At 40.2% G+C, this 19,304-nt stretch overlaps 1 protein-coding gene and 1 long non-coding RNA gene across 4 annotated transcripts in view; one reads left to right on the top strand and one right to left on the bottom strand.

Moving 5' to 3' along the window:
- The window catches only part of cntnap2a (contactin associated protein 2a), a 340,351-nt gene that overhangs the window by 160,011 nt on the left and 161,036 nt on the right, over positions 1-19,304 (top strand). The window lies entirely within an intron of this gene.
- LOC144040109 (uncharacterized) lies at positions 590-10,742 on the bottom strand. Of its 2 annotated transcripts, XR_013289642.1 has the most exons (4): positions 10,594-10,742; positions 9,295-9,504; positions 5,282-5,417; positions 590-1,355 (listed from the first exon to the last, which is right to left on the bottom strand). It is a non-coding gene; the product is annotated as an uncharacterized LOC144040109 (long non-coding RNA). The 2 variants fall into 2 exon arrangements; XR_013289641.1 differs by lacking the exon at positions 9,295-9,504 and having other exon boundaries at positions 5,282-8,706.

The raw sequence follows: 19,304 nt of genomic DNA, 5'->3' as shown, positions 1-19,304 counted from the left end.
AGTCACCAATTACCGATACCACTAATATTTTAGATGCATAAAATTTCCCCCAAAAAACAATGACAGATCATTTTAAAGAGAGACCTATATTTCCCATAATATAATTTTCCTTAAAATTGCATGACATAAATGGCAATTTTCTATTTTAATTTCCAATTTCTATTCATAAAGCGGATGGTCGATACATGGTCGAGGCATTGTTGCATATACGATACTTTGAAATAAGGCCGGTTATTGGCTTGATACTGATACCTGATATCAGTACTACTCGGCCATCCCTAGTTTTTATAAGCAATTGAATGTTCAATGTGCCTGTGGAATGACATTTTCCTTTTTGCCATCTTCTTAAATTTTTGGTGTCACATTCAGGAGGAAGCGTGGTTAAAAAAAAAAAAAAAAAGACAGCCTGACGGAATGACAATCCCAATTTGGTTTGGTTTGAAAAAATGACGGACTGACGATGATGAAAGTGTGCCCAGGCCCTGACGACTGATAAATGACAGACCTGCAACATTTTGTAAATTGCCTACCCCTGCAAATAATACTCAAAACATCTTTTCGTTGCTAGTGAATGGAATTTATTTTTGTAAAAAAGTAAAACATTGATCTAATATTAAACTTAAGTACGGGTACAACAATAAAACTTGATTTTTACACAATTTGCACAACTTAAAATATACGATCATAACATTTGAGGGAGGATTGGCTATGTTCTGTATTTATGTAATTCTTTTTCAAGTACTGTATTAACGGCGGGGGCTGGGTTGTGGTGGGTGGCGGGTGTGGCTGGGGGGATCGTGGGGGTAGCGGGGGCTGTGGGCCAGTGGGGTGCCTGGTGCGCCTGCCGTGCCCCGTTCTGCTGCGTTGATCTTAGGGCGCGGGCCGTGTTGGGGTGGTGGTCGCTCCTGGTCCCTGGGTTTGCTCGCCGGCCGGTGGTCCCTACGGGGCCCGGGGATTGTGCCTTGGCGCTGCCGTGGCCTGGGGGGCACTGGGGGTTGCGTATGCTCTGTCCTGGCCGGGGTTGACGGCTCCACTCTTTGGTGGAGGTTTTCATGCATGCCAGATCCACCACAACAGCATCTACCGAAATTCAAACACAATCTGCTTCTTCCTCTGGACGTTGAATCGGTGGAGGCTGATGTCTGTGGAGCTCACTCTGCTTCATCTATCCTTCCTTCCTTTCCTCAGTCTTACCTTTGGTCTCTTGAGGTCTCGCTAATTTGTTGGAATTTAGATATTTCTGGGGTTGGTGAAATATTCTGTTTGGTTACCCGGTGGGTAGTAGATGATGTCTGGTCGGTGCTGGATTTCACTTTTCTTTCTTTTCTTTGATCCTTCCTCGGGTCTTCTGACAACTTAATGAGCACATACACGCACATATGCACACACGCACACACCCACACATGCACATAAAAAGAAAAAAAAGAAAGAGAGCAATGATGTCGAATCGGTAAGATTACCGAATGAACAATACTGAGCTCTCTCAAAAAAAAAAAAATGTACACAAAACTACACATAAATAGAAAATAACAAAAGTGTTGTTGTTGTTGTTTTTATTATAAAACCTATCAAACCTTAAGTACAAATAGTGTTCCTCTCATGAAGCTCAAACAACAATAACATTGTAGTGTAGCTGTTTCTTTGTAGGAACAACAAAATATTTAAAATGTTGAAATTGCAACATCTGCACAAAAAGTTGAAATATTGGAATTTGGACATATCAGTTAAAACCTTTGGATGAAATGCAAGTTGTTTTGACTTGTTATATTTCTTCCTTCCCATGTTGTGTCCCCCTTCCTCACACCCTTGCTCTCATTTCCTCCTTCCGACTTTTCCTGAAGAGACTCATTTATTCTGTCCACTGCTGCTTTAATAGGCCAACGCCCAGGGGTAGGGATTATTATGGCGTTACCCTCTCGGCTAATTGGTCTTGAGCCTGTGATTACATCACTATTACTAGAATACACAGATACATAAGCTCACTCGCATACAGCAGCGCACGCTTCCCGGCATTGATTCTGTTATTAGTATGTCTGAAATAAGCGAGTCATGCTGACTTCTAGCTTCAGTGTCACTGTGGGAGCGCAGTAGACTTAAAATTAAAAGCTTAGTGGCATTTAATAGTGACACATGGTGGGAAGCAGCATACACCGGCACACATCCGGAAGACACACATAATTTGTTCCTTCATGCAGTAGCAATTTTAATAACTTCTCATCTACACAGATTTTTTCCCCTTTTAACCACTTTTATTACACAGTAAAGTATCACAATAGTGTAAAATGTGTGTGTGTGTGTGTGTGTGTGTGTGTGTGTGTGTGTGTGTGTGTGTGTATACAACGTATAGCCTGTTATTCAGTTGGATGTCTGTCTTTTGTTTTCCAATTGTTGATTTCCTACTTTTTGCTGGAGCCAGGGTAAAACTTAAAAGTTTTATAATTTACATTGTTTATAAATATATGTGACAAAAAAAATCTGGGACCACCTGCATTAGTCGCAGCTCTGCTTCACAATACCTGTTGGGAATTTGTAAACTTGAATCCACCATGCTGAGGCTACAAATGTTATGCTAGATAACACAGTCTGGATTGTAAAGCAAATCTTGATATATTAATCTTTAGCTGACACACTCAACATAGGGATTATATTTCCAACTTGATGGTAAATGGACCGCATTTACATAGCGCTTTACAATTAAGCCTTACATTCTCACACTCACACACACACACACACACACGCACGCACACACACACACACACACACACACACACACACACACACACACACACACACACACACACACACACACACACACGTGGTCGACTGCTGCCAGGTCCACTGGGAGCAAATCAGGGTTCAGTGTCTTGCTCAAGGACACTTCGACATGGTCACCAGGCGTGAGGATCGAACCCACAGCCTTACGGATGGGAGACGACCACTCAACCACTGAGCCATGCCACCCCTTACTTAAGAAGAGAATAAAATAATTAAAATTTCGCTTCCATGCAAAAATGCTTTAAAAAATAATTACCAATTTATGCAAATACTTCAGTAAAATGTAAGTTCATAAAATAAATGTTATTCAAGTTTATTGTCCTAAAAAATCTGAGTCCCCCAATAGCAGAATGGTTCGACCCGGCCTTTTATATGCCACCTAGCATCCTCTGTCAATCATTTCAAAATGATTTGAAATCAAGATAGTTATGGTGATAATTATTGTGTGCACAAATCTATAATGAATTTAATTCTTCTTTAATTCTTTATTTTTTTATTTTAGTAACATCAAAATGTGATTATTGAAATGAAGTTCACAAATTTAATAAATCAGACAATGATGGCACAATACAATAAATATTTTCCCAACCAAAAATGTTTTGCGCTGGTTAGGATTTACATGCAGTCAATATTCGGGTTAAGGTCAGAATTCCGGTTTCTGAAACAATCGAGGTAACACGTTTACATGCGTGGCGGAAAGAGTTACTCCCGTTAACATGCTCATTTGTGCTCAATTGGAATAACCCGTTGGGACCGCAACGCACGGCCAACGTAATTACGTAAATAACATCATTTCCGCTTTTAATTTACTATACATTCAATAAAACACATTATATTTATGTCACGCATCACGCTACATAAAGTAGTCGTTTTCCTCCTCGCTCCAGAAGTGTGGTTCTTTGCTGCAAGCAACATGTTTGAGTATTTCCGGTGGGTTACACGCCAGAAGCACGGACTTATATACTTTCGAGTTTTTAAAAAACTGAATAAGAGCATATTTGGGTTTTTGTGTGTGTTTGCATTGCCTTACAAAACCCAAATATATGGGTTTTAAAAGGGTTATTGCCTGCATGTAAACGTAGTCATTGACCTAGGCGATAGGGCGTAGATGACCTTGACGGTTAAAGAAGTAAATTATTTACCTTTATTACTTTTATGCTCTCTAATGTACAAGTGTTTGTTGTGTGCTTATTAGTGGGTAAAAGGGTGTGTTTTATTTTATTATTAGTTAACTATAAATTTTGTTGCATGTGCAAGCCACGCATGTACCAGACCGTGGCTGAATTTGGCGATACTTCTGCAGATTATTGGCAATCGTCTGCTATTGCCTTCTCTGAAAATACACACTCTACAATTGAACATTTTGCTAACTTTATTTCATTATAAAGTAACTCATTAAATCTTTGAATAGTTACTTTAATCAGACCATTTTATGTTAGATTACTAGCTACTGAAAATGGCAGCCATTATTGAACATCATCATCTGCACCGGCATCACCGGTGAAGAAAATCAGTGAAATACTTTTCTCAGCCAATCTTTCCATGCAGCATTTCTCCCAGTCCCAATACACCAAAAGTGTTCCACTGTTTTAAAAGCCAGCTAAAACTACAGAAAACACTCACATTTTGCTCGTTACAGTTACAGATGATGACAAGTCACTGAATCATACCATTTTATAACCTTCAAAATGTCCTTCTGGTTCAAGAGCTTTGATATAAACATGCTGTAGTTTAGTAACTCTGCTAGTTCACATGACATGGAGGAGGATAAAACATTATACACACCATAATATTTCCCAAGAGTACTTCAGCAGCAAACATAAACTGTAAAGGTGCGTTTCTTACTTGGCTCGCTCTCCACTAAAATTGACTTCACAGGGCATATGGTTTGGCATTGTGTTGTGAGCCTTCAACCTTGGATGACTCACAATCCATTTGTTTTGATCCACTTGCTGTAATATTTTGTATTTTTTAATTATTATTGTTATGCATTCCCACTTGACTACAGCGCTACACACACACACACACACACACACACACACACAGAGTTGAACTAAGCACTCAAACAGCAACACTGTGCCACCCCATATGCAGTGCCCTCCATAATTATTGGCAGCCCTGCTTAAGATGTGCTAGTAAATCTTCAATTCTACTTGGTCAGGACTCTATACTCAATACTATGGAAGTTCAATACCACATTTATCAGACTGATACCACGATGAATACTTAACTCTTCAGTAGTCACTGATACTGACACCTAACACTGATTTTACTTTTAAAACATAGAATTCCCCTGCCCCTAAAAAACAAGCAGATCATTTCAAAGAAAGACCCATATATTCCAATATAGCATTTTCCCTTAAAATTGCATGCAATTAAGTGCAATTTTCTATTATTCTAATTTCTAATGTCTAGTTCTTGATCTTAAAAGGTAATATTGGTATCAGCTGCTGTCCCAAGTACCGATACCTTGAAATGAGGGCTGGTGTCAGCCCAATACCGATACCTGGTATTGGTGCGGTCCATCCTTGTCAGTACCATAGTATCCATCCATCCATCCTTCCTTCCTGTACACATCTTTTTTCTTTTTAGTGTAATGGGGTGCTGGAGCTTATCTGAGCTGATTTCAGGTGGAAGCTGGACTACTCCGTGAAGTGGCCGCCAATCAGTTGCAGTGAGGATAATAGAACAAATAATAAATGGGAAAAAATACAACACAAATACAGATTTTTACATTTGGTTTCACAAATTTTCCACTTGATAATTAGGTAGTAAGGATAAAGATATCTGCTTCAGTTTAGTTTTTAGTTGCAACTGCGCATGTGCACCTCCTACCCAATATTTTTAAGATTGATCATCATGTTTGCTCTCCACCTAGCTGCTTGTAATTTCTGAATGGTCTTTGAAGCAAAACCGATGGGAACAGGTTGGGCTTGTAAAAGAAAATTAGGAGGAGTATATGAAAGGAGGGAGTCGATGAATAAAAAGCTCAACATTTCTGATAACATCCAATCAATATTTCTTCATAACCTCACTCTTGCTGCGGTGGGTCCCAGCTCATTAAAGTTGTTATTTGTCACTAGAGGCAGAGCCTAGATACAGTAAATCTCCCTCTCCGCTAAGAACACACACAAAGCAATTTCTTTATGCACAACATAATCAAAATGCAACTGTGATGTGTTCTTGGAGATGTGGGAGTAAGAGTTTCCCCTGTGAGGCTGTTTGTGACCTCTGGAAAGGCACTCCTCTCTCTTCTGACAGGGAAAAGAAGAAGAATGTGAGAGTGCATTAATAGAGGGTACTTGGTTGTGATTCCAAAGGGAACTCTGCTCTAATTTTCTCATTGCCTTCCCCTTTTACTTACTCATTAACTCTCCAATTCACTTCTTCTCTACACCCAGCATAAATACACCATCTTAGATAGTGTTGAATTGACCACTTTAGCAAGATTTACATGGCAGGTCTGTTTCTATTTAGTGTTTATATCCCATTTTTAGATTCCTTACTAAACAATGTACACATGTACATTTAGAGAACACATGTACATGTACATACCTGATGCACATGATCTATGCAAACATTATATTTAAGCATAGAGATGATCTGTGAAGAAATGTATACAATTCATGCCACAATTTTAATGTACAGTATAATATAATAATATTTTATAATACACAATTTTGACTATATTTTTTCCAACTAGAGTCTAGAGGTGTCCAAACTATAGCCCAGGGGCCATTTGCGGCATGTTTTTGACATTTTGTAATGTCCAATTAATCAGCCGGCCACAATCAAAACATAGAAATTCGTAATTTCACAAGCAGTCCTCAGATAAGCAATGCAACTTGTACACGGTGTAGCGATTATTTGGGTTGCCGTAATGTCTTATGAGAAATTTAGACGGTACTGAGGGGAGTTGTAATTTCCTCAGGAACCTCTGGGGCACCACGTTGACTTTGCTTATTTGTAGGAGCAAAATAAACGATAAAAATCCTATTATCAAGTATTCATAATCTGAAGTTGCTACTTTAGTTAATCATGGAGTTCTTTGCTTTTATAAGAGAATTACTAATCCACTCAGTAAACACAAATGATTCGTCAGAAATGGAATTTCTAGACAACAAATTTATTTAGTAAACACATATATCAGTCACAGCCTAACTTATTAATGAAACGGAATAAACATGTGAATCAAAGATAAAAAGAAAACAAGCAACCTAACTAACTAAGATAAAAAAAGGGGATGAAAAAGGTAGATGGGGGATAAAGATGGAAGCGTTTTGACCTTTCAATCCTTTTATGTATGAGAAAAAGCGTTGCACTAGTAGTTTATGGTCAGATTGCAATGAAGGCGCAATTTACGGGCTGGTCCAGTCGCACAGTGCTGGTCCGCCAGTAACCCCCTCCCTTTGTCAGTTTCGGGCGCGCGCTGGTCTCAAACGTCGTTTGGTTGCGCGAAGAAATAGTAACACACTCGATCACCGATTTGAGACTCTGTTCACGATGCTTTTCTGTCGTAGTAGGTTTTCTGACCTTCAGCGCTTTCTTTGAGTTGTTGTTGGACAAACGCGAACGTAGCCTGGAGGAAGGTCTGCAGGTCCTCCACGTACTGGGAGACAGTATATGCCGTAGCTAGGTTAGTTTCTCCCAGCTGGTACGTCAAGTGCAGGGGAAACGTTATTCGCCGTTTGGTCATCATTTCAGAGGAGGAAACCCCAGTAAATTTGTGCGGGGTGGCTCCAATCGTCATGAGTATCAGTGGGAGTCGGGTGTCCCAGTCCCGATGGTTAGAAGTCACAAACCTTTTCAGCAAATTTTTCACGGTGCGATTAGTCCGCTCTACCTGTCCTGATGACTGCGGGTGGTGGCTAATGTGCAACCGGGCTTTAATTCCCAGCCTTTGCCAAAGTTGCTGCATGACCCCAGCTGTGAAGTGGGTTCCTGAGTTGACCCGTGACGGCAACCCGAAACGTGAGAAAACGTGATTCATCAGCAGGCATGCTGTGGTGTGCGCGGTGTAGTTTGGAGCAGGCAGACATTCTACCCACTTGGTAAACGCACAAACTACTGTGAAAAAGTATTTATTCCCTCCCAGCGATCTGACCAGGGGTCCCACCCAATTAATTTGGAGATCAGACCATGGGAAGGTGACTCCTTCATGTCGCAGTAGTGCTCGATGACAGCAAACCAAACATCCTTTAATATTGGTTGCCACGTCGTTATGCATGTGGGGCCAGTATGCTGTGGTGCTGTGGCTCTGAGATCAGGTGGCTCTCCCAAAAGGGGTGCTCCTCTGGCAACATTATTTAACTGCTGCGCACACTGTAACCCATGTTTAATCTGAGCTAACTCTGCCTCATTGTCCTGCTGGCATTGTCGGAGGCGGTTAACCTCGGCTCCAGTCAATGCTAATTTTGTTCCCAGATCGTACGAGCGGTCTACTTCAAAATTGCGTTCCTCCCTAGGGGTTTGTACCTGTACTTGGAGGCGCTTCACACCGTCGGATAACTGAGCTAGGAGCTAACTAACCTGCAAGTAATTTGCTTTGGCTTGTCAAAGTTGGTCTCTTGTCGGTCGGTCAGTTAGGTCAGTCACTTCTGATTTAAGCTTATGAATTTTGTCAGCAGCGGTTCTCAGCAGTCTTTCTTGCTCTCGATTTGTGTCCTCGGCGGATGTGAGAGCTCGTGTTAACTCACCAATTTTTTGAGGAGAGTCATCATCGGATACAAATTCGTCTGCATCGCTGTCTGAGTTCTCAGCCTGCACGGCATCTGCGTCTTCCAACTGTGCTTTAACGCCACCTAGTTGGATCTCAACAACCTCCGCTAGGTCGTTGGTGGCTTCCAGCTGCGCCGCTGCTTCATGGTTCTGCTGTCGGGCCATTTCGCGCTGGTGTTTCAACTGGCAATCCTCCGCATCGCTCAACTTCAGCTGCACCACAAGATTCACTGTTAGATATCCGAGCATCCGAAGGAGTGAATTATCTCTTGGGGCTGTTGTTGCAGTCCGCGTATCCCGGTAAGATATCCTTGGTCAGCGTCTGAACGAGCAGTGCCAGGGAGTCAAGGCTTTCACATGGGCTGGGAGCTTCTCGTAATGCAGCCATGTTGTCAATAATTAACTTTTTTTTTTTATTAGACGATTAAACTTTTACTAGCGTTTAGTAGTTAATCAGCTAGGCGTACGCGGCTACCTAACTACAGACGCTCCCCACCTTACGAACGAGTTACGTTCCGGACGATCGTTCGTAAGGTGAATTTGTTCGTAAGTTGCTTCAGTGCTATATTTTGTATTATAATTTATGTTTAAAGCCTATATAAGTATATTGAAGGTTTATATAAGTATGTTTAAGGCTTGTACAAGTAACCTGCATTGGTTTGTACTGAAAAAAACTTAATAAAATGGAGAGAATACGTACAGTACTGTACTGTACTACGTATGTTAGAGAGAGAGAGCGAGACACACACACACAGTATGTACATGTACGTAATAAGATAAATAAAATGAAGTTTAACTTACTTTTGGAAGATGTACTCGATGCTTAAGGAGATGATGGAAGAGGAGGATTTTATATCATGAGAGATTCTTCGTCGTCGCTGGAATCGGCTTCAAAAGTTATTTCCTGCTTCATGGGGACCGGCATTTCTTCCTCCTCCTCCTCGCCACGTTGCTCAGCCTCCAATGAGCTCTCACAGCGCCAATCGTCGGTATTAGCGGCGGAAAGAAGCACTACGCGCAATACAAAATCTAACTTACAGCATTTCTTTCCAAACATTTTTCGACATACTGTACGCGCAGAAATGTTCGTATGTACCGTTGTTCGCAACTCGAATGTTCGTAAGTAGGGGAGCGTCTGTACCGCTGTCAAGTATTATCATCAACAATACACACTGGGTTCAAGCTGTCAGAAGGGAAACAAACAAAAGAGAATATTTGCAGCAAGTTGTGAAATAAATCCCCAAGTTTATCTAAATTCAATTTGATTCACTCACTTAAAAGCTGAGATGAAAGTTAAAATTAAAATTTAATTAAATAAACCAAAAACCGGAAGGGTAAATACAATTAAAATGGATCAATAATCTTAGTCAACTAAACTAGCTGGAGTGTCAGCACAGTATGCGAATGTCTCTTATGGATTCGGTTAAGACTTAACTGTAAAACTGTACAAAAATATTAGGGCTGAATCCCTAATATATCACTTGGAACTCACAACCTTCTTAATTAACTATAAAACAAAAGTAAACAAACGTGAAAAATAAAAATAATGAAAACAATAGAATGGCGGAGAGACAGACAAAATAAACAAACCAGACAGCAACAAAATATTAAAAAGGGAATTGTAGACTAGTGCTAGACAAGCAGTAGTAGGAGAAACCTAGAGGAAAGTAACTCATAATAGTGTAAATAAATATTTTAATATGCTTAACCAATATTGTGTATATTGTTGATGCAAGCAAGCTAACACTCCTTACAAATGAGCTAACACAAGTGTAAACTTTGCTTTTCCTCAACCGCGGGCCTATTAATGTAAATAGTTAGCGCGTAGCTACGCTGTACGTCATAGGAGGCTAGAACGAGATTGGTTATTAATATAGTAACTAAACACAAGCAGTCAACTAGCCCACGAATGTGTTTAATCGGCGTAGATAATTGTTATTATCTAGCGAGTCCCACGGTAGCTAAAGCCACTCGGGAAAGAGGGAGGCTCGACACGGGATTGAAATCAAAGTCGGCGTATGCTTAGCATATGGTCCGTCACGTAATTCAATAGTGTTAGTGAGTTAGCACATGTAGCTAGTAACCGTCTTTAATACTTACCAGCGGAGCAAGCTGACGCTTGCACAGCTGATGCAAGCGAGCGGAGAACAACTCTGTTGTGGCCGGTGGACCACGATACACTCGTCTAATAGCCTTCGGGCCTACAAGAGGCGTTCAGCCTCGAGGCAGGTTCAATAACTGGGCGGCTAGCGGGCAGGCTTTGCAGCCTGGCGGCTAGCCCTCTTCTGAACCACATACAGCTCAAATTCATAAGGACAAAGGCGCCACCTTGTGAGCGGGCGGGCGCAGCACAAGGGTACAGCGGCGGCCGAGCTGTTAATGGGCTCGCGATATGAACAATCACACCCAATACGTCTGCCACGATCGGAAGGAAAAATCAATACTCTAAAGCCGTTTTGTTAGCCTCGGGTAGCTACTCCGAGGTACATAAGACAGAGCGTCGTCACGTCGCGGTGCACAGCAAATTAAATTCCCAGGAAACAAAAACACAACTTCAAATTCAGCCAGCTGAAATTTACAAGTTGCAACAAACTCGAGATCTATTACGTACGTCTTCAAAATACAAGTCACTATTCCCACAAACAGTAACCGGCTCTTAATTACTCAATTCCCACTTCTCATTCACAATAGTAATTCACTCTATGGGGGATAAAGATGGAAGCGTTTTGACCTGTCAATCCTTTTATGTTTGAATAAAAGCATTGCACCAGTAATATATGGTCAGATTGCAATGAAGGCGCAACTTACGGACTGGTTCAGTCGCACGAGAGAGATTCAGTCGCATGGGAGAGAGAAAGAGACACGACGAGTGTCCATCCTCGGTTGAATGCTGGTTGGTGGCGAGGTGCACGTGCAGCTGGAATGCTGCCCGGGAGTCTCTGGCTGCTGGTCGGTGATGCACGCACGGCGTGGATGTTGCGGCAGGTCCTTGGCTGGCGCACGTCCCGGTTGGTGGTGATGTGCTTGCGCGGTTGAGAGGCCGCAGGCAGGGCGTCTCGGGTGCACGGCTGGAGCAGCAAAGGGGTCACTGGCGCGCAGCAGCAAAGGGGTCGCTGGCGCGCAGCAGTTCGGTGCCTAACAGCCGTCGTGGAACTGGGTTGGCGGGGCGCTGCGTGATTTAGATAGGTGGGTCAGTTCTTGGCAGGAACAGACACGCGCAGGGATGCGCAGGGTGGTTGCGAGTCCTTGAGCAGTTCATAGGGCGAAGGAGAGGGGAATAGTTCATGGGGCCAGATGTGAGGCTAAGAGCAGGCGGGGAATTGCGCAGGAGGGGAAGTGAGTGAGACTCCTTTGCGCGCTGGTTTTTAAACTGTGTCCCAGGGGGCCGGCAGTTTGGTCCCACCTCTTCCGTGCGCATAAAGCAGAGTTGGTCGACTGAGACCAAGCTTTTGGGATAGTATTTGATAATTTTTTATCAGAATTGACAAGCCAGATGCTTCATTTATCATTCTGAACACATTTCAAACATTACCGCGATCATAAAGTTATTAAGCTTACTAATTAGCTAAACTTAGGTGGCTACAGAAATTACACACATAATTCATTTGAGATAGACATTCAGGTTGTGTACAAAGATAAACAACAGGAGTCACTTGATGTCAGTCCAGTACATAGAGTCCGTGTACGTCCCGAATTATGTAGACTTCAGATTAATTAGGAACGGCAGGATTCTTGAGGATAACCGATAGTGACCGCTGGAGGGCACTGCTGTACCATATAACTTCCAAGGGGCATTGTTTCCCAAAAAAACACATGGCTAATTCCTGTGGATAGACCAGACCATAAAAGATGGTCTGGGGACTGATAAGCAGTCTTATCGCTACGGTATGCGTTTCCTCGGGATTATAAAACAAAATCCAGTCCCTGCTGGGGGGAAACTCAAAGAGTCCTTTTTGAACTGAAAACACAGAGTTAAGACACGCACACACATTCCCCAGGGGGAAATGTTTAAAAAGGCACATAAAATGGAAAAATTGAGGGTGACGGCAGTATTCGTTACAACGGAATTGAACTGTATGTCAGTATTTCACACACACAACTTATAGTTAAAAAAAACAAACATTTAAATTATAGACCGTAAACCTGTTAAATACGACACAAATTCAATTACTAATAACACAAATACATATGACAAGGATTAGCGTCCTTATAACTTCATTAACTGCGCCACACAATGCATTCTGGGAACAACATACTGTATATGCAAAACAGGTAGATTTAACACGGAACTCATAGAGGCAAAGTGTTGCCGCGTTCTATTTGCATTCATGTTTTTTTCGGAACAATATTATTACACTTGATCTCTGTAATTTAGGGCTGGCCCACAAATAGCAAAATCTGTGTATAATTGACGGCAATTGTTTTTAAGTTATATACCATTATTTTAACGATCCGGCCCACTTGGTAACATATTTTCCTCCATTCCTGAGCTAATATGAGTTTTGACACCCCTGCTGTAGATAAATAATCAAATGAACTATTTATAACCAAAATGATATTTCTAATGGCATTTTGGAGAACAAATTTAATTACATTTTAGAAACAAAAATAATTCCCTCCTCTTTCTGCTCTGTATCAAGGCCTAAATTGTTAATATATCACATTAATGACTCTTCAGTAACTACTTTACAAATGGTCATCTTACTACAGATTACTCTTTTTTGGCTATGAATGCAATGAGGATTTAGCTGTTGTTCACGACAGGGGTGAATATATTGTAGTGGGATGCAGGGCTGTGAACACCCCAAAATCTTGAAAAATACTAAACTATTTACCTTCTCACATTTTTTTTTAGAAAGTTGTTCAGGTGGACGTTTTTCCAAAATAACTCTAATATACAATATGAATTGATTGACTGATTTTGGCATGTTTAATACATTAAAGTAAAACATTTTTAAGTGGCCCTTGCATCCTATGATTTTTCTGTATTTGGCCCTAGGAGGAAAAAGTTTGGACACCCTTGAATGTTTGAATGTGCCCCATTAAGTTGATGCACAAATAAACAGTTCCCTCAATTAGACAACAACCATTTCTTTCTTTCTTTTTTAAACTAAAAGAAAACAGGTATTATTTGTAATTATCTCAGTACAGAAAGTGCTATTGGTCACACATGAGCATTGAATAGTCTCTGTAACAGTTGAACCCATTTGAACTGCTAACCAAAACAGCAGCACAGATTCTCTCTGAGATCAGTTTGGTGACTTCCTGCATGTTGTAAATCGAAAATGATTAGTTTACTCTGCAGGCTTTAAGGTCTTACATTATTAAAATGTTGCCTATAACATCAGTCAATAAAAGCCAAAATATGATAGACTCTTAAAACTACTGGGTCAAAAGTAACCCAAATTGGGTAAGATAGCCAGCGCTAGGTCAAAATACTGGGTTGTTTGTACCCCGTGCATTGGGTTGAGGATTTTGATCAGTTTGGGTCAAGATTTTGAACCAACAAGTGATAAAAACTACCCATACTAATGAATAAAGATACCAAGAAATGGGTTACCAGGTTATAAGTATTGTCTTCAACCCATTCTGCTGGGTCAAAATAGTTAACCAACTCAATCTACTCAAAATCTACAGTTAGCCAGTGAGTAGGTTAGGGAAACAATCCAGCATTTTTTTTGTGTTTAAATTACCTTTACACCTCTCGATATTGGATACACTGGACAAGTGCTCCATATTTTCCAAGTTCTCACATCCTATCTTATTCTCACTATTATTTTTATACCTATAATAGGATGTGAACAAATTTATCATTATAAAGGCAACTGATGCATGCATAATAAGCACTGCTTAACACTGTCGTAAATATGAATCTGTTAGTCAGGTCAGCTTGATTTAGATGTGTCATTGCTTTAAAGTGGTAATATTTGCACCTTCCGTAGTATGAATGGTGCTCATTAGTTGTTGTTATGTTTAATCTGTTGGCACATTTACTGTGTCAGACCTCTCAATCTTTGTTTTCTGTGTGGCTACACTTCATGAAAGTAGCAGCCTTGTAATCTTAGAAGGCAAAATAGGATGCAAACAATAAATCTGACTATATTGTTGCGCATGCCTGAAATTATTTCCTTTCATATTTCTTTCATGCCAACCAAAGGTATGTGTTCACAAAATCCATAAGGGACTATTAATAAAAGTGTGCATTTATTTCCGCCTCCCCGTTCTGTTTACTCTGAGTTCAAGGCCTTGGTGCAGGTGTGAACTATTAACTAACTATTGACTAACTATGAAAGTCTCACAGGGATCAACAGAAAACAACTGAAGGGGTTTAAGGAGCTAAATTCAGATTTGTTTTGTTCATGCATTCTAATCAGCCAATATCTGTTGAATTGATTAATTTACGATAAAAGCATGGTAATGAACTGCCTGCAATAGTGCAGATTACTTTTTGAGCTAAGTCACGGTGTTTGGTTTTTAAAGCTAATTCTATGAAAACATGACAAATTATACCAACAGTAATGGAGTGTCATCATGACTCTGTCAAGCTCTTGTTTTTTAAAAATATATTTTTCTTGCTGTACAATAACTTGGATACCTTGACACGTGTGATTATTACACTGTAGAGATGTAACCTTTCAGAAATGAACACTTTACAGACAAAGTTAAGCCCAAGCTCCTTGGGAGACTTGTTTCCATCAAGCTAGAAGGTCTCGGGGTCACGAGAATGTGGGAAAATATTTTATTTCAGAAGATATGACATCAAAAAAGTGACTTCCTTCGCAATGGTTGAGCTGCACATGCAAAATTAAATTGATCCATTTTTCACATTCCGATTTTTACAAATGAGTTAAGTCTCCCTTCAACTTTGTCACGGTCTGGTGTTGCTGTTCAGTCCTACATTGCAAGGTATTTAATCAAATGTTTTCATGGCTTGATTTTGATGGAATGTGTCTGAGACAAGGTTTTTGTAATCATCATAAATATGTGAATTAAAAAAAACGAGCTACTTGAATGGCTTCCCCTAGAGTCCTGGTAGTTGGATAATGAGCAATGAAAAATAATACACTGTGCTGGAGGTTCATATTCAAAAAGGTCAACATGCTTGTGAAGATTTGGATTGCCATTGGTAGAGAAGTGGTTGACATAGCTGACTTACACACAATTCCTCATTAACAGCTTCCCTGTCGTAAATTTCATGTTTTGGTTACATGACAGCTATAGTACCTATTCACTCAAAAGCGTGGTCAGGGCCCCATGTGGTCTGTGGACTGCCAGTTGCCCATCCCTGGTCTCTATATACCCAGTGATTAAAAGGCAACCAATCCAGGTTGTACACCGCTTATCGCTATAAGTCAGCTGGGATCATCTGCAGCTCAACCAAGACCTAAAAGGACTAGCGGTACAAAATCCCTGAAAAACAACTTGTCACCTTGTTATCACTCACTAGAATGTTCGTGGTTTAATGAAATATTCCCCCTCCTACCCACAAACATTACCTGTTTTTTGTTTTGTTGTTGTTTTTTTAGGGGGGGTTAATATCCAGCAGGCAGCCAGCGTGATAATGATTTAAGCTTTTGTGTTTGCAGTCTGACGCAGAGAAAATATATTCATGAGTATATGACGCAGTCTGTGTGTGTGTGTGTATGCACGTGTATGTGTGTTGGCGTATGTGTTCATGTTGCGATGAACTCACGCAGCTGTCACTGATAAGATCATCATTCAAAGCTATTGCAGGTGATGTAGAACAGATGAGGGGACACGGGGTGACACAGTATCTATTTTCCATTACATTCAAGACTTGGAGAGATGCAGCGAAGCCTGATAGTCATCCTATCACACACATTTGCAGGGGGCACCTCAAGGTCCAGATGCAACATTTTTACTCGTCATTCAAATGAAAAATCATCTTGCGTTATTACTTGTCACTCTAGAACTTACCAAGTTCAGAAATATTAAAAAGAATATGATACTCCTAGAAAATAACCATATTCATAGTTTAGTTCACTTTCCTACCAAAAGAAAATTACTCATTTTGATGGTTATCTCAAAATGTAGTGATTTTATTAAATAATATTCTTCAATGTTATAAGATCTAGCCATCTTAATAAAAACAAGTTATTTGCATTCAGGGCCCTTTTTTATGGTCAATCCCGATGCTCATCAAACTTTGACGCCATACTTGAATACGAGAAAGTAAATGTATCTTTAAAAGTGATCCTCAGAGCAGGTTTCTAAGCCACACACTGCTGATAAGGCCAACGCTGATAAGTAAAGCTCAAAGGTCCATTACAGGTGAGTGGGTGAGATGAAGGATGGGTTCAGTAATTACTTTGCAGATTAAACTGTTTGAAACTACATCAGTGTATATGCCTTCTTTTCCCACCATTTAACCATAAGCAAATACAAACAATTTAAACAATTCAGTGGATAATCAGAATCTGATTTATTGGACAATCTGTCTTCACAGTTACAACCTGTTACGCACGAGTTCTGTGTGTGTGTTAAGGATCCCAAAGCAGACACACGTAACTACATAAATACTACTAGATTTTAATTTAACAAAAGGTGCATGGAACAATCCAAGGAAACAACAAAATGCAAAGTAGCAAACAAGTTACAAAATATGAATAAAATATAAATAAAAAATAATAAAAAAAATATATAATTTATTTATCATATAATTTAATATATAAAATAATAAATAAATATAAAATGAAAAAATTATTAAATGTGAAAATGTCATAAAAAATCTGGAAAATATTTCTCAAAAGACAATCCGCAAACCTTTTCCACTATCTGGTATCATTTCCAGGCACATCAGTATATTTATTTAGATAGTTTGAAATACAGTGCATTTATTCATGATTTTTTCATAAAAATAAACACGGGACGGACCCCATGAAGTATAAGACGGACCAGACTAAGACTAATACAAGTGGAGAAAGGAATACTGCTGGCCGGACTAAGTTCATTGTGATTGTTGGGAGCACAGCACCACCGGAGTGATGGGAGTCTGATGGAGAAGAGCAACAGGGGAGATTTAACACAAGCTGGATGAGTTTATTTGATACAGTCAGACATCTGATTTCTACATCATGGTCTTTGGATTTTTAAACAATACTTTCCTAGTTATTCTTCTGCTTGTCCACACAAGGCATCAGATCACATCTCTGATTGTGTGTGAATGTAAAGAATGGCAAAATGAGTGGTATGGGCTTAATGTATGAAATGGACGAAATGTGCTGCTCATCTGGCAACTTTGGCACCATCATTTCATAGAGGAGCTTTCAATTATTTTAATTTTCAAGTGTGATGATCAATGAAGATGTTGCAAGCCTAATTTAGAGTGAATTAAAGAGATTACATTTCTCTTTTATGGAACTTGAAGCGGGACCTGGTTTTCTTAGAAACCTCAACATCCTCCATAGCATTTGCTGACAAGTTTACATCTTCAATAAATGTTTATTTACTCCCAAAAATTTTAAAAAATAAAATAAAATAAACACGGGAACCAATGAAATGGGAAAAATATGAAAATGAATGGATGAAATTAAATAAACTTAATTAAAGTCATGCTCTGTTGACTGTTTTGTGTTGCATGATTACTCTAGGTCACAGCAGTCACGCCCCTCACCAGGTGGCCATCTTTGCTCAGAGATTGTTTGGTCATACCGCAATAATGCACATGGCCTCCCAGAAAATGGAATTTAATTAGTAGACACACCCCACGGAGATGAAAGTGATAGCCTCTGTATTTATAAACACTGCAGACTCGCCAACGAACTGACCGCACGCAAAGTATGCTGGCATCGGGTTTGCACGTGGCCGCACCTTGAACTCCGTTACAGTGTCGGTGTCTGTGCTTTCCAAATAAATGGCGGTCAGTGAAGCGGTGAACCAGACAAATTTAGAAGACAGATGCAGGAGCAAAGCATTGTAAAGCGAAGTGCAAAATGCAGGAGGACAACGGAGAAGGATATAAAGATAGAGAGACAGGATCAAGAATCAGGGACAGAGAAGGAGGGAGGGTGGGAGGCAGGCCTGGAAGGATGAGTGGAGATTGGTGTCACTAAGAGGTGATGTATCGAGGGGAAGGTGATGAGAGTGAGCCGGCTTCTCTTGCAGCTCCGCTGGTAATATCCCTTTCCAAAACATCGCTCATATTTAATGGAGCACAGCTACACGAAAGGGAGGGAGGGAGAGAGAACAGAAAGCAGTAGCATGCATGCAAAACGTCTTCAGTAACATACAGTATGCAGACACTTCATACAAATTCTCAGGACTTGCAACTGCAGATGGAGAGCGTGCACTCTGCTACTCGGAAGGCAATGAGGTTATTTGAGAGTTAATGGACTTGAGACACGGGGTTGGAACTGCACTCAAGTGAATGTGGGAGGACAACAAACTGTTTAAAAAACGAAAGAACTTATTAGGGAGTGGTAATGGACATTGGGAATTTAAATGTGGGTTAGCCCTTAGCTGGGAAGAACAGCCTCTACAAGGCAGCAGGAAGGAAGATGATATAGGGAAAAACAGAAACAGGAGTGTAGTTATTTTGGGTCACAACAATCATGAGTTTGCAAGTTTTTACCAAAAATCCGTTGTCAACCTGCTGATATAAATCCACCTTTAATTTGCCCTATTAGTAAACTGATTAGGACATTATGTTGTAATGCTAGGTAATATAGACACAATTTTATAACCTGATATGAGTAAGTTTATATTGCAATAACAATACATGTCCCGATACATTAGGTGGGTTTTTATTCAATTTGTTTTCAAGAATTGTGAAACCTGAATTGAAACACTGG

Source organism: Vanacampus margaritifer, chromosome 20, assembly GCF_051991255.1.
Source record: "Vanacampus margaritifer isolate UIUO_Vmar chromosome 20, RoL_Vmar_1.0, whole genome shotgun sequence".
Taxonomy (NCBI): Eukaryota; Metazoa; Chordata; class Actinopteri; order Syngnathiformes; family Syngnathidae; genus Vanacampus; species Vanacampus margaritifer.
This window is presented reverse-complemented; position numbering and strand designations above follow the sequence as displayed.